This window comes from Falco punctatus (genome assembly GCF_963210335.1).
Source record: "Falco punctatus genome assembly, chromosome: 2".
In the NCBI taxonomy this organism is placed as follows: Eukaryota; Metazoa; Chordata; class Aves; order Falconiformes; family Falconidae; genus Falco; species Falco punctatus.
Genome location: NC_137581.1, coordinates 17,569,906 through 17,597,774, shown reverse-complemented (window position 1 = coordinate 17,597,774; position 27,869 = coordinate 17,569,906). Strand labels below are relative to the sequence as shown.

Genomic DNA, 27,869 nt, shown 5'->3' with positions numbered 1-27,869 from the left:
CTTCTGGCATTTGGAATTGGTAATGTTTAGGTAGGAGATGAAGATTCAGCAGAGAAGAAAAACCATGGAGATATATATGTGCCTTTCTTTATCAGGGGTCGGATTACACATTGTTTTCATTATGTGTACTCCTGTTTCTGCTTAAACTGTTCTTCCCATAATACACACCTTTTTGTTTTCAAAGAATATGGGGGTATTATGTAGAACAATTATTCAACACTGTCTAAAGCCTATAATAACAGCCATATGTAGCTAGATGAGAAGCCTGGACAGACTTCCCATGGGATGATTTACATCATAGTTGAAATGCGTCTTGTAAACTGCAGTTCCTCGTGTCTGTTAAAAAATGAGGGCTGCATCCAAAACGCTTCTCCTTCCCCTCCCCCCCCCCCCCCCCCCCCTTCAAAATTGAAAGACTGTTTTGAAGGTTTAAAACTTGACAGAAAGGGGGTAACATTTTTAACAATTTATTCAGGGATGTTATGTGAGCAATAAAATTGTGTACTTCTGAGTTCCAGCTCATCTCTGTTAGTTGGGTCATATCTTGATCTCTATTCCTTGAATTCTTTTGTATGGTATATCAAAAGAGATTTAATTAAAATGAATTGTTTTGCCCAGAAACAAGAGTTTGGATACAAGGCAACTGAGCTAGAAATTTCATGAAATATGGCAATACAACATTCAAATGAAAATATATTGAGTTCTGGATGAAATATTTTTATTGTTAGATAACAATGCTGCTGCTGATTTTTTTTAAAATGTCAAAATGCAATATTATGAAAAATGTTATTCAAAAGGATAACTTTCTGAAAAAAATATTGAACTATGGATCTTGAAGAAAAAAATTTTTAAAGCTTCATGTGGACATTCATTGAACACAGAATAAGCATTAAAAGACAGATGTCTGAAGATAACAGAAGATATAACATTTTCAGTTTTGACGTAAGACTTTCAAAGGGGTATTAATTTAGTCCTGTTAGAATAGATTTTCTAGATTTTTTTGATGATTTCTCTGTTTTTCCAATAACTATAGCTGCTTAATGCATGCAAGCTAAACTGTCACATGCTGGGAGAGCTCTCTTCCAGATCCTTTCCATCTTTTTGCTTTCTTTTGAGTGATTGCTGCCATTGTAGGGAAATTTTGAAGGTGTATGTTTTACTCTTGAGAGACAGTTTGTGACTGTTTTCATTACCACTCACTATTTTTCAGAAAATTCCTCATGATTTTAGAAGCTGTGTAAGAAAACTTGTAAAAGAAAGAATATAAAGACAGTGCAGAGGAAAAATGCTTGCATAGAATAAAATGTTAGGCATAAGCAAATATTTTCAAGAAATGCTAATGAACCTCGTTGAGAATTCAGAAGAAAAAAGTCAGTTCATCACACTTAAACTGAAAGTAAAGGCACTGAGAAACCCCTCAGTAGGTGTTAGTTGTCCCCTTCAGTTTTAGTTATAATAGATTTCAGGGCAGGAAGGAAAGTGATACCATAGAAAGTTGTTTTTACCTTTGTACCTAACCAGGCAAATCGTGTTTCAAAAAGCTTATCTGTCATAGAGATGTCTTGCTTTGATTTAAATTATATTAATGTTAGGATCCCTCTCACATGGAGGTCTACCCTGTAAAACTATTGAAAAAAGGACTTTTGGGGAAGTCTAATTTGCCCTACTTTAGCTGTCTGCTCTAGGATGAGATGAATCACACCCTAAAAATGTGTATTTTCTCAGTTTTCTGTAAGTCTATGGACTTTAGCCTAAATGTGAACGTTTACGCTGTAAGCTTCTACACTCTGTCAGATGAGTCCTCCTACAAATGGCAAAGAACACGTAGTTTTTCTTGGTGATTACGTCAGTGATCGTCACAGGTTAAAACCTATGCATTATTTCTAAATTGAGTTGGCATGACTTTACCTTCCAGCCAATGCTGAATTGGCTAGAGTGATCACTATTTTTGTTAGTTGTCAGTTTTTCACTTAAAAAACGTGAAGGTGCCCATTGTGCCACAGGTTCCCATTAACAAATGCTCCATGTGCATAATAATGTCTTAAAGCTGTGCTGAGGGAACTCCGTTCAGATTGGATATTAGGAAAAAGTTGTCAAGCACTGGAACAAGCTCCCCAGGGAAGTGATCATGCCCCAAGCCTGTTGGTGTTCATGTGTTTGGACAATGCTTTTAGATATATGGGTTAACTTCCAGGTTGCCCTTTGTGGAGTCAGAAGTTGGGCTTGATTCTGTAATATACCTGAAGTTTAAGGAACGCCCAGGTATGTGTCATGTTCACCTTGGACCCAGCTCAGAACCGTTAATAGGAGACTTACTGCGTGAGACATTTAACAATTAAGGCTTGTGATTAAAATATTTAAATATTCATTAAAATTAGATACAAGTGCCTTGGAGCCTACATTGCGTATTTTGTAAGTGGCCTGACTTCTAAACAGTGAATTAAACTGTGCTATAGCGCGGTTACTTTTAGCTGGTCCTGTTGATATGGATGGAAAAGTAACTGTAGTATTTTGACCTCAGTTCTTGTCCACGATTCATGTTAACAAGCACAAGTCACATTTCCTGCGTACCTGCCCAATGTATTGAATACGGAATGCTGACGCAACTTTTGTTTCTTGTATCAGAAAATGTCCATTAGTATTTGGATATTTGAAAAGCACTGGAAATCAGAGGGAAGCTTTCCTCATGCCCAACATTTAATATCTTTGAAGGCTTTCAGAGCTTCTGTGACTGAATTTCAACTTCATTCTTCAGGATATCTGGTAGCTGTTTTGAAAAAATAAGACAATTACTTCACTAAGTCCGAGACAATTTTTCAGAACAAATTCCTTAAAAATAAGGGACCTTCTAATCTCAGGAGTAAACAACAATGTTCTGTTTTCTCCCCACCCCCACGCCCCAAAACTGGCTGATAAGCCCTAATGAAATAGGAAGAAATCATTCTCAGCCATTTTATATAATACATGACACCACAGTTATTTGAAATTTCTGTTAGCAGACTAACAATTACAGCAGGTATTCTGTTTCTGATTGTCTTATCTAGTAAGAAGCAAACATGCTGAAGTCTCCTTAGTGTTAGCAGAGGATTTCTTTTGCAGAGGCTTATCTGTTGTTTAAGCTTTCTGAGGTTAGCACTGGAAACTGCCTGTTCAGGAATTATTACCCAGGTTTTTAGGGTGTGACTGATACAATGTATGTTGAAGAGGCTAATTACTTAGGGGGCAACATTTTTTTAGATAGGGTCATTATGAATCTGTGTGGATTGTCCTAGTTGCAGAGATTTCAGCTCTAGGGAAACCTAACTGAAATTATGAAACGTAGTGCTTTTTATTTGATGATTACTTAATTAGATATTTCTAACTTCATAATTATGGTTTATGGAATATATGTATTTTCTAAATTACTTTGATGGACGTATTTTGTTGTCATCTCAGGACTGAATTCACCAGAACGTAAATATTTACTTTTTGTAGTGCTTGAAATGTTCATCCCTGTGATAGCAGTGGGTATCTTATTAAATGACATTTAGAGTCTCAGAAATTTAGGAAGGAAAAGTAAATTAATGAATAAAACCCCACCATATAATATAAATGGGAATTTAGGGTACAATTTTTTACCAATAAAATGCATTAGCAGACAATCAAATGAAGTTTGTTATCTGGGTACACGGTTGTCATTTGAAAGCATTCATTGTAGAAAAAACAAAAATACCTTGTTTGTACAACCACATACACTTTATGAAAAAGCTGCCTATTTAGAGCAGTGCTCGTATGGCCAGTGAACAGTGATGGACTTCAGGATGGTGACAAGGTGTATGAAGCAGGTCCAGTTTATATCCAGATGATGCTCCTGCCCCCTGAGTCAGAGCTCATAGCATGCTGATGAGAGCACTGTGGTGTGCAGCTGACACCTACTCGGGCATTTTGATGCTTCCAGCAGAGACAAAGGCAGCAGAATTGAGACCCTGAGCCTGCGCTACTTATACCTGCATGAATAGCCTATGATTTGCAGGGTAATGAAAAAATGTTGTTTTGCAGAAAAAGAGTGAACTATATTACAGCAGTCCCCACAAATGATCAGTGTTGTAACAGAGTCTGCTCTTTTTGAAAGAAATATTTGTAACAGAAAATGGGCTGATCTTTCTCCTGTGAGTGATGGAGAAGGCTTCAGATTCCTGTATGATTTTTTTTAAACACGGTTCTATTTGAGGCAAAATCCCATTACTTTAGCATGAGCTAAGGCCTTGGTACAAAAGAACTTTTGGCTCAAACATTGCATGTAAAATTGGATATACATCTTTATCTTTTCAGAAAGACACTTCTTAGCCCGGAAGCACTTGTTTGATTTAGGTTCTGTACAATTAATTATACATAGTGTCCTATGACCGTAGTTTGAAAATACTGATTTAAAATTGCCTCCCGTATTTAAGTGAGTGTTACTTGAATTTGGCATATGCTTCATATTTTATATTTTGTAGATAAAGTGAAAGTACATTGTTTTAAATAGCTAGAGATAATGCTGTAAGAAGAATTCTCCAGAGCATTGATCTTTAGAGGTAAAGGTTGCAATGCAGATCTCATTTGATGTGTTAAACCCCATAGGATTTTATTTGTGGCATCACTTCTTATCATGCTTCAAATCTTGCTTAATTCATTAATGTGGAGTGTATATCCCAAAGAAACAGAAAGGCTTCCTTTTCAGTTTATTGTTAAAAGGGCTGCTCTGCCAGAACATAGCTGGTTTTCACTAATGAGATTTCCCAAGATGTTATTCTTTAAGTTTATCTGCTTATTTTTATAGTGTATGAAGGTGGTCCTAATAGGATTGTGAAGAGATACAGAACTGGGAACTCACAAAGGAAAAGTAAATTATTTACAATGATGCAGCTGAAATTAACTGCAATTATGTAGATTTATTATCTACAGGTGTTCCTGTCTAAAACATAATGGTTGGGCCCTACCACAGTAATTCAAAACATGTTTTAAAATATGTTCCTCTGCAGGAGAAAAATCTCATGTATCTTTTAAATGATTACATTACAATAACATGATAATTAGGCCTGTAAATACTATAATCAGAAACTGAAGCAAATGCATACCCTCACCTTTCTTTTTGCTCACCTGCTAATGACTGGTTCATGAAATAATCTAAATAGAGTAGTGCAGAAAATTTCTAGCTGATCCTGGCTTCAGTTTGATTCATTTATTCCCAGGTGAGGTAGCTGGGACATTGTATTTGCTAAGCACATAGTCTGGTGCTCATCTCAGCTGTTTCTTTATTATCAAGATAGAGCGTGCGATGCACTTGAAACTTGTAACTTTCAGATGTGCATTGCTAAACCTGTTTTTTGTTGGATTAATAAGCTGCACTCAATGTAGTCTGGTGTTAGCACTATCAACACAAGAGCTGGTCTTCATCTGTTAGCTAGAGAAAGAAAAACAGCATGGCAGAGGGTTTTTCAGCATTTCACGTGAAGGGTCAGATTAACCTCATCTAGTTTAAACACAGTGTGAACAGCTACATCTAAACTTGTTACTGTAGCCCCCTCTTTAAATGTAGAAAGTAATTTTAGTTTGCATTTATCTGACATGCTTTCAGTGTCTACTTTATAATGAAATATTTCAATGTATATTTGTCAGATGATGTCCTCCCTCAAGGGTGAAAGGGCTAATGAGTTCTCAGAAGGCTAGATGATCCCATGGAAGGAGCTGGACTGAAACAGGTTCAAATCTTTGTTCAGTCACAGCCTTTCAATCTAAATTTTAGATGTTATCCAGACTTTCTGTACTTCAACTTCCCATGTATAGGTGACAAACAATGTTTTACAAGTAGAACCTTTTCTGTAGCATGTGTAAGCTCTGTGACTTTACAGTCATGCAGCTGTGTTAGTTTTGGTTTGTGTTGTGTATTTAAATACCTGTGGTCGTGATGACTGGAACAATGAAAGCCTGAGTTTGATAAACCTCTAATCTCTGCTTGTCAAGTGGTAAATTTTAATGTGTGAGCTGTGCCTCATCAGTAAGCGTACAGAAGAGATAAAAGGGCTCTGTGTATTGTAATGGCTTATGTCCACAGTGAGTGTGACAACAATTTACTATATAACATGGAAATGGGCAATGATTTTTACGATGTGTAGCGTCTTCTGCTGGCTCATTAAGTATTCCCCTTTGCATGACAGTAATATGGCACTTGGGCCCAGAACACAAGTAGAGTGAAAGTGCCAACGTTTCCTTAAATATATGCTTTTTTTTTTTTTTTTTTTAGTTTCAAAATGAAGGGGCTATTCCCAAACTTACAAGGAGGGAGAGTAGTTTAACAAGTGTTGCCTGTGTAATCCTTTTCAGTGTTTCTTGCCTTGCTTTTAAATCAGATTGTGGTGTGCTAGTTTTATATTTATAACAATTTAGTGGTCTTCACCAAACATACGTCTTTACGTAAGCAGTACAAAGTTGTCTGGTTTGTTTTAAATTGTGAAAGGCTGACCGCTGATGCAGGCATTCTCATCAGTCCTTGTGAAAAGCTGCTGCGTTACTGCAGTGCTCCTTGCTCCATCTGTGGTTTCCTAGCAACTTTGCCTTGTACCTAATGTCTACATCAGACTGGAAGGTATATAATATCCTAATTCAGGCTGCATAACATCAAATTAGAAATTTCCTTGTGTTAAAAGAAAAAAATCAGAAAGAGTTCCACAAAAGAAACACCTGCATTAAGAGATTTCTTTACCAAAAATGACCAATGAGCCAGTGTAAAGAGTTCTTACTTTCACAGGCTTACCATTAGGACAGCACAACTCCTTTGGGGAGCATTCAGAGCTGTGTGTCTTAGGGGGAAGCTTGATGCTTTTTCTTGAAAGCATGCTTGGGAGATAGTGAGCCAAAGCCAGCTCTGGTGACGGTTCCTTGGACCTGGGGAGAGCTCATTAAGCCGTACCTCAGTTTGGCCCAATGCCTTTGGAAATGTGAAATGAGAAGAGCTGATCTGTATTGAAGCACACCTTACTGGCACCTGGGAAATTGCAAGTTTTATTAAGCTATCCTAAGAGAAAATGCACTTTCCTCAGCCTTCCAGTCATTTTCACTCAAGTGCTTCCTTTTGTCTGGTTTTAATAATTATTAATTGCTTTAAAGAAAACACAAAAACATACCCATTATTTTCAACTTCTATTCTTTCGAAGGGATTCTGTCATATCCAGTTACATTATACCCACTGTATGACAGTGTTACTGCATACGTGTTGCAATAACAGGGGTAGGTGGGGTTTAATATGACCAGTGGGTGCAAAGCAGCAACTTTGTGGAAAAGGCTGGTTAGAAAAATTAGGTTGATATTTATTCTGCTGAAGAAGGAAGATTCCCAAAGGATTGGTTATTCTTTCAGGTGACATGCATTTCTTGTTTTAATCAGGTACTTAGGTAGAGTCAGCAGTAGACGGTAAAGGCAGATTTTCAAAGCTGCCAGGGCTTGATCCTGCACAAAATAAGGGTCAGCCTGCTGTGTGTGCAATTACAGGGTAGAGGCATGATGTCAGGATTGGCAACCCAGTGTAAGCCCAACTTGAGTTAATTAGAAGGCTATTTTTCTGACTTCTGGAAGAGACCTGAGAGATGACCAAAGAGCTAATTAATAACATGAGGATCACTGAGAAGAGGTTTTGTCTTTGGACCTGGCCATTCTGTTCTCATGCCATGCTTTCTCTGACATTCCTGTCCTGCAAGTAAGAGGCACAAGCACCTTTCTAGCAATACTGATCTCTATGGCAAAGATAAAGCATACTTGTAGAAACCAGGGTAGTTACACAGGGCACGTTGTGGACTTTTCCATTGTTTTTTAGTTCACAGTGGCTACTGCATGCTCATAACTCTTTGTGACTCACAGTATTTAGATTTAGCTGAGTATAGAAATGCCTCTGTAATTCAGTCATATGTCCTGTTCCTTAAGGCAGACAAAACCTTACTGTGGTGGCTGCACCTAGCTTGTAACTTTGTCCTAGTGCCTCACAATGAGCAGATACATCATCTGGAGAAGGAAATGAAAGTAAGTACATGCCTAGGGAAAACTAGCAAGGGCTTAAAGATTCCTTCATGGGATTTGTGGCCACAGGATGTGCAGATGGATTGCGGGGTTAGATTTAAAGGTCATGGCGTGACATCTTTCACTGGTCTGATTCTCACGGTTCAGCAGTTGTTCCAGACACAAATGTTTCCAAGTAATACTCCAGATGTCTGGCTAGTAGTAAAGCTGGTTGGGAATTTTCCATAGAAAACACTTACTGAGAACACTGAATGATCAAACCCAAAAACTTCCATAGGAATTTCTTGGCACATTTTCATCAGGAAAATTTACCAAATTTTGGTAAATTTCTGATTAGAGAAAAACTTGATCCAGAGTAAAATAGAATAGTTACTAGGACAATCACCTGGAAAAAAGAGGCTTTAAACAGAGTAAAGCATTGTAGTTGTGTCCTTTATGAAAAAAAACAAACCACCAACCCTGCTTTCTTGGTTATCTAGGATGGAAGATACCCTATTATACCTGTTTTGCCCCTGGGCTTCTGTTGAGGCACTTTGTGCGGCTTCCAAAACTTCACATTCTGGTTTTGACTGTTTCAGTTAGTGGAGAACTTCCATGCTGAAGCATTTCTATTGTTATTATTGTGGCTTTTTATTCAGACAAAAAGAAAAGCAATAATAACAAGAACAACAGCAGCACAACCCACCAGGTGAATAAATAATTAACTCTGGTGTACACAGAGCCTTCAGGAGGTTGATGTTGTTACATCTTTACAAAGGGAACAATGGACAAAAGTCCTTAGAAAGCAAGAATTTCCATGTGTACAGTGATATGTATCTATATAAAAAAAGACATAAACTCATGTAATTTAAAATTATCCATGAATATTTAAAGAGTTGGGCTAGGGAACCCAGCATAGCTAAGTGCTGAATTTTATTTCTCCTAAGTCCAAAATATCTGTTCTCTTCTTCCCTCAGTGTGTCTTCCTGTCATATAAAAATTAAAAGTCAGGTTTCCATTATCGAGTACAAGACCATTTTTCTTATTTCCTGAGACAGAAAACTACATGAAAATAAAAGTAGTGACATGAAATCATACACAAAGAGGGACTCACAGAAGGTAAGCAGTAATACACTGAGAAGCAAACACAGATTTTGCATAAAAGTAGTGCTTTATTGGCTTTTATGCAGTCTAACCGCATATGCCGAACAGAAAATGCTGGTAGCCTTGAACTGCAGCCTCACCAAGTTAATAGGCACAGGTGATCCCAGAGTCCTCTGAGTGGAATGTAGAGGGGAAAACACTTTGGCCTTTGCAGCTGTAGAGGTGGTTGCTACCTGAGCATCTGTGTTTCCAGCTGCTGAGATGCTGTCAGGCAGCTGCTGCCTGTCCTGCACTGCTACAGCATCTGCCTCTCCCTTCAGTGACTGAGCTTTCTGCACCTGCTTTTTTTTCTGCCTGCTTTAAAATGAAGAAGCCTCTTCTGTCCAGTGCTAGTGATATTTATTTATGATTGTAATCCCAATTATGTATATTGCCTTTTCTAAACCAGGTAATATTTTTGTTTCAGAACCACCATTACATCACTGATGTCCCTTCATTTTCTGTCTCTCTTCCAAGGGTCCAAACAGTGAAGTCCTCTAATCCAAATGTTTTACTTTATCTGGTGCTATAATGTGCCATAAATTGCAGTTTTTGTCAGCAAATAGCGCAAATCTGTCTCCTCCTTTGATCTGACTCTCCCCTAGAAGAAAGACATGGTGTTATGCTTCCAGGATCCCTCTAGCATACAGAAGTATTATGTCCTCCTAGGTAATGTAACTGGGGTACTCATGAACTAGGTGACAGGTGCTAGCATAGTCTGCTCTTCTTTCGTCCTGATGCGGCTGGAGCAAACAAATCAAAAAAGGGTCTCTTTTCATCTCCTCATTCTTCCCTCTGCCTTGTCTCTCACTGCACGAATAGTTTTGGATAAGGTGCACTGAAAATAAAAAAGAAAAAAATGGACCTGAGCTGCATGTGCTTTTCTATACTGCACACCTTCTGTTACACATTTGAAGGGCATAGCTCTCCTCTCCACGACCTATTAGTTATCTTGTCCCTTTTATATAATATTGCTGGGAGGATTATGCTCACTGCAGGAGAAAGCCCCCTTGACACAAACCTTTTTCATGTTGCAAGGAAGAGCACCTCAGTAGTCCTTACTTTTTCTGACCCTGGCTTGCAAGCAGAGCCTTGCACAGAGTCCCAGAAGAGCTGCCTGTGGGTTGTCTCATGGAGGACAGTGTCTTTCTCAGCTGCCCTGGGTAATCCTGTATATATGTTAACCTTTATGCAGATCTGGCTCCATATTCTGGCATCAACAGTTAGGGGATTTTTAGAAGCAGCTGCTAGCATCTCCTCTGTAAGGTTAAGAAGAAATTATATTTGTTAATGGTAATTCTCTGGGTTTCTTCCCTTGTTCCGTCCAACAAGCACTCTTCTGAGAAGAAAAGTCAGTCTGCAGTATTAAGCACCAGATAAAAAACTCTATCCCGTAATTTATTATTCTGTGTTAAACAGTGAGTCATTACCTTGTGCTATGGTTGAGCGAACAGTTCAGATGGAGGGTGGATGCTGGAGGATTATACTTGGCCTTCTATTTGAAGCTGACAAGTTCAGCAGTATTGTTCAACAGATTCAGAATAGTTTAGTTCCCTACGGAAGGGTGCATTTCCTGTCATAAGAAAAAAATCCATAAACTAAATGTTTAATGGTATTTCAGCTTCCTTTCGTATGAGACATGGAGTATTTTGGAAAAAATGCCAATACTTCAGAGGAATCTGTGACAGCCTCTTCTGTTCAAATATCTTCCTTAAATTTAAACTAGGTTAAAAGTCATACAATGTAAATAATCATCTTCAGAGACTTCTTATTGAATAACCTGAATTTTTAAAACAAAAACCAAAACAAACTCTGTATTTTGGTATATTCCATATTTGGCTTTTGGTTTTCCTTTAATATTTTAAAAAGAGAAGAGAGGAGTGGCAAATACATTAGTTTTGAATGCAGAAGAATTGGAAACAAGACATAAATAATCTAAGGATGTTCAGTTAATAAAAGGGGTCTTTGGCTTCTTTGTAGCATGTCACCTATTTCATTAAGTCAATAAAAAGAAAGGGAAAGTGGTATAAACAAAAGTTTGTAACTTGGAGGGCCCCAAGTGATAATTATCCTGAAGGCAGATCTGATTTTTGTCTGAGTTTGAAGCTTTGTTACAGGAAAAAGAATCAACCCTGAAGAGGAATATGGGAAGTGATATATTTCTGAGATCCCATTTTTTCTTCCTGAAAAACCTTCACACCAGGAAACACAAAGCCCTGGATAATTTCTTACTGGGATAAAGTTTTCCTAGACTGAGCAAGAGAATTCTTGACATTTAGCTAAATATTCTAATACCGGTTAAAACCTTCACCATTATCTTAATATCTAAAATGTCAAAAATTGATTAAAACAAAGCTTATCAAAAATCATAGAACAGGCCAGTTTAGAAGGAACCTTGAAAGATCAACTGGTCCAACTTTTTGTGGGAGAGGAAGCCTAGATGAGATTATGTAGCACCCTGTCCAGTTGCATCTTGAAGAACTCCAGCAATGGGGACTCCACCATGTCCCTGGGGAGGTTGTTCCAGTGACTGATATTTCTCAATGTAAAAAATTTCTTTCTTAAGTTGAGATGAAACCTCTCTCAGTTCAAATTGTGCCTGTTGCCCCTTGTCATCTCCATGTGGCTGCTTGTGGAGAAAGAGCCTCTGTCCTCTTTGTAGCTGCCCTTTAAGTACTGGAATACTGTGATGTGGTCCTCTCTTAGACATCTCTTCTCCAAGAGGAAAAGACCTAACTCCATCAGCCTTTCTTCATAGGGCAGGTTGTCCAGCCCCTTGATTGTCTTCATGGCTCTCCTTTGGATACTCTCCAGTCTGTCCACACCTTTCTTGAATAGTGGGGGCCGGCACTGGATGCAGTGCTCTAGATGTGGCCTGACAAGTGCTGAGTGGGATGTTCACGTCTCTGTCTGCTAGCGATGACGCTGCGGATGCAGCCCAGGGTTGGATTTGCCTTGGTTGCTGCAGCAGCGCACTGCTGACCCCTGTGCCGCTTGTTATCCACCAGCACCCCTGGGTCCCTTTCAGCAAGGCTGCTCCCCAGCTGCACAGATCTGAACCTTGGGTTATTGTGTCCCAGGTAATGTGATGGTATGTTTATATTGTTAAAATCTGATGTTCATCTGGGAGACAAAAGTGTAAGTTTTCAGTTGTCTGTGGAAGTAGTGACACCTCTTACATTTTGATGGAAAGTGAGTAACTAAATCCCTATGTGCCTTTTCAAAAATGCATCTTTTCTGTCATCTTTCTGTGGAATAACTGCTTTTCTTTCTGTGACAGCTAACTTTGTAGTAGGTCCACTTGTGCTACATATTGAAAATGAATGAAAAAAAGTAATAAAAACCTTTACCAGAAGAAAAATAATCTTAAAATCAGGGAGATTTTAAAATTACTGTTCAGTTCTGAAGTTCTTTGGGAAAGCCACTAACTGCTCTTGTTACTGATTTACTACTGTTACTTCTGCAGGGTTCCTTCTGTAGCCACAAACAACGCTTTGCAGAGTTAGAGTTACCATTTCTGTTGGGAGCATCGATGTGATTTACTTAAAAGAAGCAGACTGTTACTAAACCCTACCTTAAAGAATTCTTTTGTGATTTTTGACTAAACTGTGACAGTGAGAATGACAAATACATAATATAAAATGACAAAAAATGTTTCCTTGTTATTCCAATAAGTGTTTGTGTGATTTTTGTGGGGGAAAAAAATACCATGTTCTGAATGTGGCCTGATTGTCAGAAAATAATTGAGCTTTGTGGTCTAAAAATCAGACATCAGTGGGGCATCTCAAGTAGGACAGTTGAAATCACTGCTTACTCCAAACTTTAAAGTAGGTAGCTGCTTTTCTTAAACTTCCAGTGAGAACAAAGCATGATTATATTCTGTTTGGCACTCTCTGAAACCTTTTCTCTACCATAATTAGAATAAAATTTTCACAGGCTTCAGTGAGTCCTTCATTTATCTCCATTTGTCTCCAGGGTACCATCCCTTACATACTGGGCTCTGCGTTCAAGCATTACATCTGCTTTCAGGGCCACAGTACTGCACTAGATGGTCTTTCAGTCTGATACAGTACAGTTGTTCTTACATTCTTATCTAATTTATTGCCTGTTCGTTGTCGTAGACCTCTGCAGCTAAATGTCAACTTCTTTTTGTGGAGGAATGGCACATTTAATAGCTAGGATAGCTCAGATAACCAAAACAACAACAGAAAGCTCAAAAAATCTGTCTGCTATGACTGAGGTCATAGTATCTATTTAAGTCTGGTTACCCTACAACATTTTATAGAATAGAATGATAGAATCATAGAATCATTTAGGTTGGAAAAGACCTTTAAGATCATAGAGTCCAACAGTTAACCCAGCACTGCCAAGTCCACCACTAAACCACGTCCCCATGGTTTGCTCATACACTGCTATTTCCTGCCCAACAGACTCACAGGGAGCTTGTGAAATTGCTAGTTATAAACGCACTGAGGAAACCATAACATCCTCCTTCTGTTCTCAGAACTTTCATTATTTCTGAACATTTGCCACAGAATTTTTAGCCTTTTTGTTTTTCATGAGCTTTTCCTTGATTTTTGCCATTTGTTGCATTGTGTGTATTGGTTACTTAAATTATGTGACATTCGTGCTTCCTGGACAGAAGAAAAGCTTTTAATGCATGAGAATGAATGCGAAATAGCTAAATGATAAAGCTTACTCTTGTTCACACATGAAGACTATTGTTTACAGGAGATGAGGTTAATTTTGCAAAGATTTGTTCCCCAGTGAACACAGTAAGTTCTTTGTTCTGACTGTTCTTGACTAGAAAGAAATGAATAGCTGTTCAGAATAAAAATTATTGTTTGCAAATGTATTTTTTGCAGAACAGAGAAAGTTTATTCTCATAGTAGAACTGTCTCTCCAGTTAAGTTTACACAAACTTACGGAGCCACACTCTACATCTATAAGATGTTTCCAGTGAGGCTAACCATTGCATCCTGGATAGTGGTAGTATAGGGCTCAACTTACCTTGACTTAGAAATGTGAGTCATGCTTTTTGCTGTTTTTAACAGTTCTGTAAGTAAAACCATCTGAGATTTCTTTTTTCCTTTGGTTTTGGTGAAATGTTTTGCACATATGAAAACACAGATTCTTTTAAACCAAGGCTTCTTGTGAAATGCATTAGTTTTAATAATCTTTTAATAGAACAAAAAGTTCTGTGGCTTCAGATGGCATTTCTGGAAAGATAAAAAGGCATTAAGAGCAGCCAGTGGTTAAGTGGAGTGTAGAAAACAAAGCTTAATCTCTACGGCTTACATTAGGCAAAGGTAAGTGTCCTACACTCCAGGTGAGTGAGTACCATTAAACCCAAAATAGCACAATGGCTGTTTTGGAGCTTGGCAGCATTTTCTCATTTCATATTTTCAAGGACCTCAGTTTTTTTTCACAGAAAAGATGCTTAAAACCTGCAATTTATACAAAATTGAATGTTTTTCTTGCTAACCCTAACAACAAGCATCATCATTGAACAGCCCGCATAAGACTAATATTAAAATGATGTCTAAGCTCTAAACAATGTTTTGCAAGAAGAATGAAAAGGTTTTTTCAAGAAAGTAGGAAGTGAGAAATACATGCATGTTTTAGAATCTTGTCTATGTTTAGTGGACATCTGAACCCCAAAAAATTCTTTGTAAATTCCTCTGTTTGGAGCTATGACCAAAGTGTAACAGATGATTACTTTCAATTTGGTCTTCTGAATACAGGAAAGTGATATGGAACCCTGACAGCTTCCTAAAAATTCTTCTTTATACCTTCCCCTCCTCTTCCCTAAAAAAGGAAAAGGAGAAAAAAGCCAAAAGGAAAGACTTAGTAGAAGTGGTTGCACACCTCTGGACAGCAAATGCATGTGCATAGGAACTAAACAGCAGGTTTACAGGCTGTAGAAAGCACTGAAATTTGTGGAAATTTCTGTGAGAGAGGTCTGTGATACCAGTTTTTCTGCTGCTTCCTTTCCAGGAACACCAGCAAAGAGCAAATGTTTAACTGGACTTGTGGTCTCCTCAGCAGGATGTGGGGGTTATGCAGACATTAATATTGTTTATTTTTCCATCTAGATAAAACATTCATTTTAATTCATTTTGTTTGCAAACATTTCTAAGGCAGTCTCCTGATGTGTCTTGCACAGTAATGACAATGTTATGAATGCTCTCACATCCTGATGAAACTACTTCCTGAGCATATTGCCAGTTTAGTGGGACAAGATTCCAAAATGAGAATGTGACTCGTGTTCTCTCATTATTTTGGGGTAACAGAAGATGATACCTTTAGAGCCCAGTGCTATTACAGGAATTACAGTTGTCCCATGCTTGCTGTGGCACATCTGGAATTCTTACTGGTACATGAAAACCAGATATGCATCTTTGTCTGTTGCTGGCATGTCTCACTAAGGGCTTAGACTATCAAAACTTCACTTACACTGGTCTCTGCTCTCCTCATTCCTCCTCTCCCTTTCCTTTGTTTCATCTTTTATTGGAATTTTACTTTTCAGGCATTTTCTATAAGCAAGATTCTCACCTACTCCATGTGATTATGCTCAGGCATATTGGTTATAATCTTCAGGATTTGGTAGTACAGCATGTAAAATCCCCAGGGATTAATATGGATGAACAGGCATTGTCATCCTTCCCATGAACGTCCTGAAAGAGGGCTGTGTTTTATCTTGTATTATGCCTTTAACTGCTACAAGTTCCTCTTCTCTTCCCAATAGCTGTACTCCTTAGACCCAGGCATCCTAACCATCCCACAGCATACTGCCCACTCACCAGCTTGCTGTCCTACTTGCCTTTGACCCAAATCCTTTTCAGGCAGCTTTTGAGTCAGTGAGAGTTCATTTAAAACGTTCAAACGGTGTTCTGCATGTAATCCAGTGTTCTGTCAGCTATCGGTGTTAGCACAGGGCTAACTGGGTGGAAATGCAGTCAGGTAAATCAGTGTAGTTTCATGGTACCTTCTGTTTTAAACTCTGTCAGCCTGGACTGAGGTGACATCTGAAGCAACACTTGTGACTTCCACAGAAATGGCACATTATCGAAACCGTTAACTCTTAGAAATAATTTTGGGGGAGTCTTTCCAGATCTCCAGGCTAAGCACAACTGGTTCTGTTCCCATGAAAAATATTTTAAAATCCATTGTATGCCAATTTTCTAATGAATTAGTTTGTTTAAATAAGGTCAAAGATATGTAGAGGGGAACAGGGACTCTTGTTTCTGAGTCAGAGGACAGTTTCATCATCGCCTTGTTCTTACAGCCAGGACGGCAGACCAAGGAAAAAGGAGCTGCAGTGCAGTAAGTTGTCATTAATTTGTGCCTGAGGGTTACAACAAAAGCCTGTCTTCAATTCAGTGATGTTTGAGGAGCCCACCCACGGTATAGCTTTGAAAAATCTAGCAAAGAAAGAAGACCAGAAATATGCTGGCAATTAAGGGAAAGGGAAATATCAGTCACCTTTCCAGGTTTACACCAGTTAGTGCAAGCAGTCATAACAGTTTAGCTAAGATAGTTAACACATCACAGGACGTGGGGCTCAGCAGCAGGTGATATATCTTTCACCTCAGAAGACTGGGAGCCACAACTGGTTGGAAGTAGGGAAAGCTGGAAAAGTATCACTCTGCACTTGTCATTTTCTGGTAATTTTTCGTAGCTGTTGAGAACTACCACGGTCTGAGTCAGGACAGTAGTCCTCACAGCCCCTTGGGCTGACCCAATAGCAGTGCTGTGCTTCTATGGCTACACTGGGTCAGATTTGAACAAGTTCATCTTAACGTAGCATCTTACCATAGCTTGGAGTCTGTATGCCTCACCGAAACTTACAGTGCAGGAAATTGCTTTTAAGATATTTGAAATTAAAAAATAGCCTTTCTTCATTTGGTAAAAATGAGAGATGTGAAGAACTTGTGTTTGCTTGGCAACGTTTCCTCATGATTATTATGAAAATGTACTTCCTTGTTAACAGGTTTTTCACACATAGAAATTGATCTTTTAAAAATTATACCTAAGTAAGACTAAATGAAGGGAAATTGTGGTGAGTTACCAGACACAGTCCACTGTAGTAGCTGCTTTATAATGAGCTTTGAGATGCACCATAGTGCAGTCTATTGTTGCAAGTATCTTTTGTATGCATACTGCCTACCTTTTATGAAGTAATTGGAATTTAACATGCCACAGCTTTTAAATGCATGAAGCCAAACCCTTAACGTAGGAAGCTTCTGGTATTAAACACTTTTGCAATGAGAAATCTTAAATGTGTTTTGACTAATTTCATTCAGGGTTCATCCACAGCTTTCTTATATAACTGAATCTTTTAATTTTATGGGCCTTACCACTCTAATTAAAGATGTCATTGTTTTCATTTTACATTTCAGTCCTGAACATTTCTAATACAGCCATAATATTTTTACTTAGTAATGATTTTTTTTGTTATAAAATGTCAGACACTGATTAGAATTTTAGAAAGTAAATTTTAAAATGTATGATCACAGGTTTGGTTGGCTAATGTTAGATAATTCATTTTCTCTCTTGCCCCGTCACTGATGATCCAATAGGTGTGTCTGCTTATCAAGTAGATTAGTGCAACAGAAGAGAATCGCTGGACTGATGGAGTTTGTGCTGAGGCCCTTACACTCAATGCATTTTAAGGTGTTTTTTTTTTTGTTCCTCAGACTGAATGCCTCCACTGTATGTGACCTGAAAGATGAAATGTTGATTTGGACCCTGATATTCCCATAAGAGTCTGTCTTGAGTTTGGTGTACATCTTGAGCACAGTTACTGCTTTAATTTCCTCTGACAGGTGTCTAGTTCATGCAGACCAAAACCACTCTGTGAAATGAAGCAGTGTAGAGTAGGTAGGGACAGTTGGGGCATGTGCTTCAAAACAGCAGTGTTTCTTTGAACCAAACCCACTGTAAGATGTAGCCTCATTTTTCTTTGGAGGTTGCTGCCCTTTGGTGAGGTGATCCTTTCTCTTATCCTCATGGAGGCTGGATGTACAATTGCCAAAGCATTTCCTATGAAAGGGTTTATTTTGGTAGTTATCCACATGAAGCTTAATTGTGATCGTCTGTGATGGGGAACAGACCAAATGCCAAAATAACATGATTAGTTCAATGTACGATTGCAGTGTATGAATAGAACTGACAGACACATTCCTAAAGGATGACTGTCTAAAAAATCATACAACTTTTTCTGCCTGCCAAGACTGCACTGATTTCCTATGCATGGACTCAATACCGCAGAGTATGCTGTGAGACATAGATAGTCACATATATAAAAAAAAAAAGGTTAAAAATTCAGGTTCACACTGTAAGCAAAATTGGTTCAACATAGTTGCTGTATTCTTTCATTTTCATCTCTAGTAGCTAGATTAATCTTATACCCTGACCCGATGAGAAGTTTTCTGCCAAAACAGGGGTTTGATTCCATGACACCAAAGACGTTTTCCAGAAATGCAGGTTTCAAGAATGATAATGGCAGCTTGGTTGGTGACCAATGGAGAGCATGTGGTTTCCAGGATTTCACACCCTTTGATCATCCCCACTTCAGCTGTCAGATCTGGAGTCTATAAATGCCATGTTCATATGAGGAAGTTTTAGGCCTCAAGTGTCCCTGCTGTGCTCCCAGCTTCTCAGCCCCAGCTCAGGTGCTCCCTGCTGTCCCTCGAGCCACCCTTTTTGCCCAGTGAGGGCCTGAGGAGGTACAAATCGTGTGGGGCCCGGTTCTCCAGAAGCTTCTGATTTTGGGATCCCGGTCTGATCTCCTTTCCAAAATACGTAAATCATTATTTCTTAATTAATATTTTCCAACCTGGATTCTGCCAAAAATTATAAATTTCCTTCCTTAAAAGGAATGTGTTCCTCTTCTTATTCTCACATCTGCTATTGCCATAGAAATTATATGTTCCAATATTGGACTCAACTCTGTATGTCAGTGACTGTTCTGTTATACAACAACTGAGTGTTGCTTGTACTAGGTGCAGAGTACTAACTTCATTTTACATGATTTGTGCAAGGACATAAAGCAGATGATCAAGGTTCTTGTAGATGTCTTTTCAAAATGCTAAACCCTAGTTCAGCCCAAGTTTTTGGATGAAGTTTTAGTGATGTTCTAAAAAGAATGTGAACTGAGTTACACTTAATTTAAGACTGGCTTTCTAAATTCTGTTTCTTTAAGTGTTTTCAGGACTTTGAAAAATATTTCTTCTGCCCCATCTGTTAATATTGGTGACAGGAAAACAGACTTTTCAGTAGTCATTTGAAACCCTCAAATGTATCACCACTTTCTAATTAGTTGTCCTTAAATACAGTATGAAGTTAGAGTTAAAAAAAACATACATGTCTTAATGCATCCTGTCCACCTTCCTGTCAACATCCTTATGGTGTATTTTCAGGTGTTTTACTAGTGCCTTAAAGAAAAGACTTACATGATGTAGCTTAGCACACTTGCCTCAGGAGTCTGTTGCTGCCATTAATATAGTCTGCTTAGGCCTAGGGAAGCTGGATATTAATCTCTGTCTTCATTTGCATTTCATTATTTCTAGTTGTGTCCCCATCTGCCATATCTCCCTCTTGACATTAACACCTTGTAGATATTTGTAGATTATTATCATGTTCTCCCTATTGAGTAATACCTAGCCAAGCTGTGAATATTTATGGGTTTTTTAGTTTTCCCCTTTAAACAAATGCTTTCAAGGATCTGAACAGATTGTTGATCTTTTCAGAAATGACTCCTGTTGACAGTACCTAGGTTTAAACTTAATATTCTTGGTGTGGTTGAACTAGAATTCTGTATGAAGGAACTATTTAGAGTGCCATATGATGTTCATAGCCCCACATTACTTTTTTTATGTGACCAGATTGCATGTTAATTCAAGTTCATTTTGGTCTTCACTCAGGAGACCTTACACAGAATTTTCCAATTTTCTGTCTTGAATTGTGTATTTTTACTTTGAAGTATATTTCTAGATGCATTCAGTTTGTGTGATCAGTTAACTTCAAACGTGTGTTGAAGATCATTAACAAACACAGCAAATAAAATTCAGCATAATTTATTTTTATTTACTAGGTGCAAGTACAAGTGAGATGAAGTTCAGGCATATTTCATCTACTTAATTTCATTTATGCACTAATTTAAACTCAAGTTAAATACAAATACCAGTTATCAAGTTGGCATGATTTACTCCTCACAAAACCACAGAGTCTCTGGATTTCTCTCCAACTGTTTTCCCTTAATTTATTAAAGGCTAAAAGATAGACTTTGAAGCAGTAATGTCAAGAATATTTTTTTTTTCCTCCTGTAGATAATCATAGCTGTATTGAGCTTTTCAGTGTAATTTCTGTTGTATATTGAGTTTTAAAAACTATTATTTTGTTAGTAAGGTTGGTATCTAATTTCTTTGCTTGTCTTGGCTGTGTGCTCTCTACAGATGACCTACTAAGTAAATACTATCTTACAAAAAAGTGCATTTTAATGTTAGAAATTATAATGTTCATTTTAATAAACCCGTTAATGTAAAGAACAATTTCCACTCATCGTTTTTTCTTCTGATTTTCTACTATGGGTATAACATTTTATTTCAGGTGATTTGAGTGGTTGCTGCTTCTTTCTGCTTTTCCTACATTGACTTGATTATATATCAACTGATAAAAGTTTAATAAATTTTTAAAGACAGAGATGTTTAATTTTTGGTTAGCAATTTAAGGGAGGATTGTTGAGTTCATTGCTCATTTTCTTTGTGAGAAAAGAATTTTTATCTTTTACTCCTTTTTTTTAATTACAAGAGTTACATATATGATGTGTATATAGGGTATGAAAAATATAGTGTACCAGAGAATAAAGGGACTTTTTCTGTGAAGACACATCTTGCATGCGTTTGGGAGGAAAGTATTAAAGAATGGGACTAAAAAGGTAAAGGAGTTGTCGGCTCTTGGCAACTAAGGTCGAACCAAGAGAGATGGCTTTGGGTGAAGAAGTTGACTGGGAAAGTTCCAATTAAAGCACAGTCAGACAAGAGCAACAGCAGGAAAGAAGCAAATAATGATAATGCTGGATAAGCAAAATCCAGGGCTAGGCATCTGTGTCCTTCAGCTGCCAAATTCACCCAATTAGCGGCATCAAAGGTTGGCTGGGCAGCAGTTACAAACAATGAAGTTACAGATATGCCATGCTATCATCTGCTACTGCATACAAAACTAAATTAGTGTCTAATTTGTCTAGTGATTTTCAAAAGAACATGCAAGGATAATTGAGGCTTCAAATCTCTTTGTCTTTCTTTTTTGGTCTTTCTCACTCACACAAATAAAAGCACAAATATGCTTTTATTTGTGTGTGTGTATATGTTTGTGGATTATAGAAAAATAAATTAGTTGATAAAAAATTGTGAAGGTGGGCAGAGGTAATCATGACTTAGCCTATTAACGTGTTTAAATTTTTGTATTTGCAAAATGCATAATATATATAAAAGGAATTATTATAATATGCATATTATGATTCTGATTTTTTACAGAATGCACAAGCTAAAAACAAATGTATGTATACCCATGTTTGGTTCTTTATCAGTGTGCCTCTGAGGAGGGGATGAATGTGAGACAAAGAGGGAGAGATCACTGAACAAAGGAATGTCATTAGACTGAACACTGAAATTTTTCCTTCCCATAAGTGATTCACCTTCATCTGAGAACAATTTGTCTCCATCTGTTTGGATTTTGTCATATTCTTGACCTTATCAGGTCTTAATTTGCTAATTGCTTTGAAAATAAAGTTGCGATCTTTCTAGTCATGAAAGCACTGTAACAATCAAATTTATCCGAAATACTCTTCTTAAAGTTGCAGTGCAGTTAATTTTATCTGAAGCAGTTGAAACTAATGGTAAAACGGTATCTCGTTTCCATTCATGACATATCTGATATGTAAGAATTACAATATATTGCTTGTAGATTTGCAGATTAAATCTAGGAATAGAAAATGTTGCATTTCACAAGGGTTACAGAGTGTTTTTATTAATTTAATTAACAATTTTATTGAAAAATTTCTTTTTTAACCTAGATTTTCAGTGAGGGTGACAGAGCTCTACAGAATACTCTCTGAGTTCTGATGCTAGCTTTTGTTATACTTGTTTTGTGGTGTCAAGGAAGTTTGATTGACTTGCTGAAGTGCTGACTATACATGAATCATGACAGTCTGTGAATGTTTTGCTAAAATCTTCAGTTCAGTGCAAAACAGCACCCTTTCTCTTCATGCTCATTCCTTTTGTTGTATGAAGCAGTTTTTCTCGTCAGTGGATTTGCCTGTCTGAAAGACTTAAAAAAAACCCCAAAAAACCACAACCCACCATTATATGTGAATGTGTGTTTTGATTCCACTGAGGAGGAAATTCATTTCCCCTGCATGAATCTGAAGCTCTGTGATGGTGAAGTACAAAGGCCAATAAGGAGTGTGAATAAAAACCCTTCCCAATTATAAACAAGGTGAAGTCTTAGACTCTTGTTTACAAGGATCCTACCAGCACAGAGCCTCTTTTCTCTTTTTATTCAATTGCCATTGCCTGTTAGGCTAATCATTACCTGGCAGCTGTGGAGACTTGCCCCAGGTTTAAGAGAAAGGTAAATTCTGCAAAAATCTTTGTTATCATCTACCTCTTGCGCTAAGTCTATAAATATCTAAGTTCTTACAAACAAACTGATGAACAAGCAAAGGAACACAGCATCGTTATCGTTTTAGAGATGAGTGAGGTGTGTAAGGGTGGTTTAATACTTGGAATGTATATGGTATAGAGTATCTGTACGCCCCAGCTGTCATATGGAAACTTTCTGTACTTTGCAAGCTGATTTATCCTTTAGTTAAGCATGAGAAAGATTGGTCATGTTGGACATTTAATATCCAAATCTCAATAATCATGGCAGTGCCCTAAGTTTATTCACAAGGAAGCAAACTAATTTTTAGCTATTATTACTTGTAACACTAAGCATTCCTTATGCACAGCTTGGGATGTTCTCAGCCTTTTATCTTTCCATGTGGTCATTCCTTTGTTTACTGTATTTCAAAAGAGAGCACATGTTGACTTGTTTCTGGTATTTGTCTGTATCTATGTAGATATATTGCATGTTAGATTGCGAGGTGCTAAAGGAACCAGGCTCTCCACTTGTCTCATCTTATGAACAGGCACATTTGTAAAACCTGGCCCATTGCCTTTGTTGTCATGTCTATTGTGTTCATATGGAGGAGGGAGATTAATCAGTTTATCTTGATTATGTTTACCTTGGTGCTGATTGCAAGAAGCTGGGGGATCCAGTAGAAACTACACACTTCAAATGTATATCCTCTTTGTGCAAAAAGTATTAAAACACCTTGCAGTGGCAAAGGTTTAAATAACATGGGGACCAATTTATGTCTCTAACAGTGTAGAAGCCTTTGGAAAGAATCTTAATACAGCTACATTATTATTGTACATAGGCTAGACAAGTTTGCTTCTAATAGTAAAACCATAAGATTCTTAAGTCAATGGTTTCTGTAGATTATAAAGCTATTATGCAGCAGATCCTTACTGTTTAGTTCCGTGCTCTTCCCAAAGCAGAGCAACAAGAATTTCATCTATGTGTAAAAGCATGTATTATGATCAAAAGATGATGCCTGACTTTTCCATTGAAAGGTCATTTCATTTTACCATTTCAAAGATTGTAGGCTAGATTCAAAGACCATTATGTTAAACTATCTGAAGAAATATTTGCTGGTCTACAGATAGAATGATTTTCTGATGGGGTCTTATCCATCAACACCTGCTTCTTTGATCTTTTACACACAGGAGTGTCACTCATTTAAAGCAAAGAAGATGAAAGTGTATCAAACTCGCCAGTCTGAGGATTAGATTCACCTCACCTATCTTTAGCTGTCTGTGCACAAGGTGTCCAGGCTAAACTTACCATTAAATGTCCCTCTCTGTTCCAGCAAGAGAGTTAGACACCTTCAGGAGTCTAGCCTTTGCTAGGTGCCAATTTTGATCTAGCCTTTGCTAGGTGCCAATTTTGGAATGTAAAGAATTGCAGCCTTGAGATTATTTACCTCCTTGGTTTAGGAGTCTAGAAATCTAACTTATATGAGCTGCTTAACTTCTAAGTCGTTGAAATAAGTGAAATATACCTTAAATGACTAAATGAGCAAAGGTATCGGTGACTCCTTCTTAAGGTTAAAACCCTATGCCCAACTTTTTTTTAGCCTACAGGTTTTTTTGTTCCCTTAAATATTTTGAGCATGTGTCATTTATTCTTGTTAAAATATAACCTGATCCATTCAGTATATGTCATATGATGGCACTGTGAGACAAAGATGTCCTCCTACACTAAGGATCAAACAGAACTTTCTGATGAATTTTTTTCTTCTTTTGGGTGTCAGTGGAGAGGAGGCTGGGAAAAATCCACCACTGCTATGTGGGCTCTCTTGAATTATTAGCTTTTTTTAAAGTGACTGAACACACAGATTCACACAGTAATTAAATTCCTGCTGTGAAAATCACTATTCAATGAAAACAATAACAAATGTTTTTCATTGCTGATATAGTATTTAATAAAATGCAACATTTTGTTTGTGAGGGAGAAGCAGTTTATGAAGAAGAACATTAACATTCATGTCTCTTCTTTGGAATCTTAGGGGAAGGATATAGAACTAATTCTTCTGTTCAGCAACTCCAGAAATACATACACACACAGAGTAAATAATTTCAGGTCATATCTTTTCTTACAGATGACCCACGTTCTCTTCTTACCTAAACCCTGAGCAGTGCCATAGTGAGTTCACATGATGCCTCAGGACAGAATTTCGCCAAAACCATCTTGCCCCAATATAAACTTTCCTTTGGCGCTAGAACTAATGAGCCCTCAAAATTAGTCTGAGTGTTTGGTTTTGATTTTTACTTCATCTAATTCTACCTCATACTGATGATGAAGACTCATAGGGGTATAATTTTTCATCATAGGGTATGAAATATAGAATCATGGAGTAAAGGAAGTTGCAAGGAACCTCTGGAGGTCTACTAATCCAACCGTTATTCAAAGTAGGCCTAATTTAGATCACAGTGGAAGAACTTCTATGATTCTGTGAATTCTGTGAAATTCTATGAACTTAAGGGGAAAGAGAAAAGCAGTTTCATCCTTCAGGTCTGGGGCTTCTTTACGTAGAAATGCTCCTTGTTCCACATCCACTAGAGATGACTGTGTGCCAAGACCATTGTCCAGGGTTGTACATATATAATGTGCGTCAATTTGTTTATAATTTAATGGTCTGTCTTTTACATGTACCACATGATAGCATTACCCAATAACTATTTAAAATGGATTTTTTGATCCCAAGGAATTCAGTCTATGTTAGTTTATTATTGATTTTCTATTATCCTTGTATAATTTTCTCTTTTGCTTCGGTCAGGCTGAATAATTCTAAGTCTATGAGTAAGAAATGTAGAAAATTCTCATTAGTAAAAAGCTAAATGTTCATTTCTCCAAATGTTGTTCAAATATGGGGGATGTGTATCCTCTACTTCAGTTCTATAGAACACCTTGTGAAATTCAAAGTGATCTAAATTTTCCTCTGAGCAGGTCTGTTCCTTGGCAACAATTCTGTAGTGAGCTGTACTGTCATATGTCCCTTTCCAGAAAGACACTGTGATATTTATAAATCTATCTAAGAATACAGATAACCCACACAGTAAAGCATATGTCAGGGCATTGCTGTCAGTCCTGTCAACTTGCAGTTCTTTGAAGGAGCAGAAAGGCACATTGACTCACCAGTGTGTGGCCCTGATTTTAAACTTCTGAGCTCTGTAGTCTATTTTGCGTTAATACATTTTACAAACAAATGTCCCTGTGTAAGGCATATGTTGAGATTTAGAGATAGCACTATTGTAGAAGCTGCTACAAAATATTAGAGCAGATAATGTCTTACAGAATTTGGCACATTCTGTTTGAAAGGATCTGGCAGTGCATCATGGACTAACAGCTAAGATGCTCTGAGAAGTGACTGTTTCCTTTCTGAAAGACACTGCAAGGACAGAAAGGAGAAGGTTCTTACTGAAAAGAGAGTATCACTTGGTATGTTATGGCAGAAAGTGAGGAGTGCTTTATTTGTCTGAGAAACAGTAGTGTACAGATATCCATGTACATTATTGAAACTGATGTGGAAAGTCATGATCCAGCAGTACACTTCCTATTGTATTTAAATGCTTACATGTACAATATGTTTTTAAATGCTTACAAGTGTACAATAGGAAGTACACTTCCTATTGTATTTAAATGTTGGCTCGAGACATCCATGAACCCGAAAGTATGGAAATAGAGCTATTGCCCCGTATCAGCCCTGAGCTCTGCTACCAGCTCAGCACAAAGTCTTGAGCAGCTGCCAGTCAGTCACATTATTAAGGCTTGAAAAGCTCCAGGCTGGCTGAGTGGGGGATTGCTTCTGGCCATGGTCGCTTTCCAAACTGTGTCACCTACTTTCTAGCCTGCACTCACTTCTTCAGCTTGGTGTCTGTGTAAGGCAGGTGGTTCTGTGAAAATGAATTTTGAGTCCTTCTGGATACAGTTAACCTGTGAGGCAATCTGATGACTTCTCTTTCTAGCATGGGAGTATGTTTTCCAGAGTGTGAGAACTGTTTATTAAGGTTCTTTGCTCTGTGTGTGCAGTGGGAAGAATGTGTACAGCTACCACTTCCATGAAACATTATTGTAGTTCGTATCTGAGGTGGAACTGTGAACAACAAACACCTTTCCTCTACAAAAAAGATTTCTTTTGGCTCAGGAAATCCCTGAACTAAAAATTGCTGGTTGCAGAGAGAGAATTTTGAAAATGAACATGTATTTTTGCTCTGTGCTTATCAGAAGACACATTACATGTACCTTGCATTTGAATTGCAAAATCTGCTTGCATGTTATAACATCAACTACTCTGTACTGGCAGACAAAAAGAAAGGTACCCACAGGCTCCCGCTTCCTGCTCTGCCTTTCAATACTGTCCACAAAAAGCCTTTTCAACTCAGAAATCATTCTTCACTGTTGTGTCCTTATGCAATTCTTCATGCTGTTGCCTATCAGGAAAGATGTCTCTGATGTCTCCTTTCTCCTCTTTCGAATTAAGATTTTTAAATATGATGCTTTTTAAAATAGATTTGTCAGCCCTTAACCAAGATTGCAGACACTTCTGCACAGCACCATGTACTTAAGAAGTCTGAAGAGTAACTAAAAAACCCAGTTAATTTTCCTTTCAGGAATCGTTAAATCTTGAACTATTGCTTTGTAGGGTAATTAATAATAAAAGTATTTTTAAGTCTTGTAATGCAATGTCTCAGTTTTGACTGAAATATAGGGTTTAACGTGCTTTATTGGTTGTCAACACACAGGCATGCATGTTGGTCAAAACTCTTAAATTTGAGGAGGTTTTATAAAATGTTAAGGAGACAAGTACTACTTCTCAGACTATAGAAAGGTGTCTTTCCACTTGCATTTTAATGTCAAAGTTTTCTTCCTAGAAAATTATGTGGGGAAATGAGAGTGAAAGGCAAATGCATTTTTCAACAGGGTTTCAAAAGAAAAAAAGCTCAAGAGCTTTGAACATAAAGCAAATTACTGGATTTGCTTGTTGTAAGCAAACTGATTAACAAAAAGCTATTAAGGAATAAATTAGCAATGATGAAATTTACTTC

At 37.6% G+C, this 27,869-nt stretch overlaps 1 protein-coding gene across 1 annotated transcript in view; it reads left to right on the top strand.

Moving 5' to 3' along the window:
• GUCY1A2 (guanylate cyclase 1 soluble subunit alpha 2) overlaps window positions 1–27,869 on the top strand; it is a 178,632-nt gene that overhangs the window by 115,568 nt on the left and 35,195 nt on the right. The gene's annotated exons all lie outside the window — the stretch shown is intronic.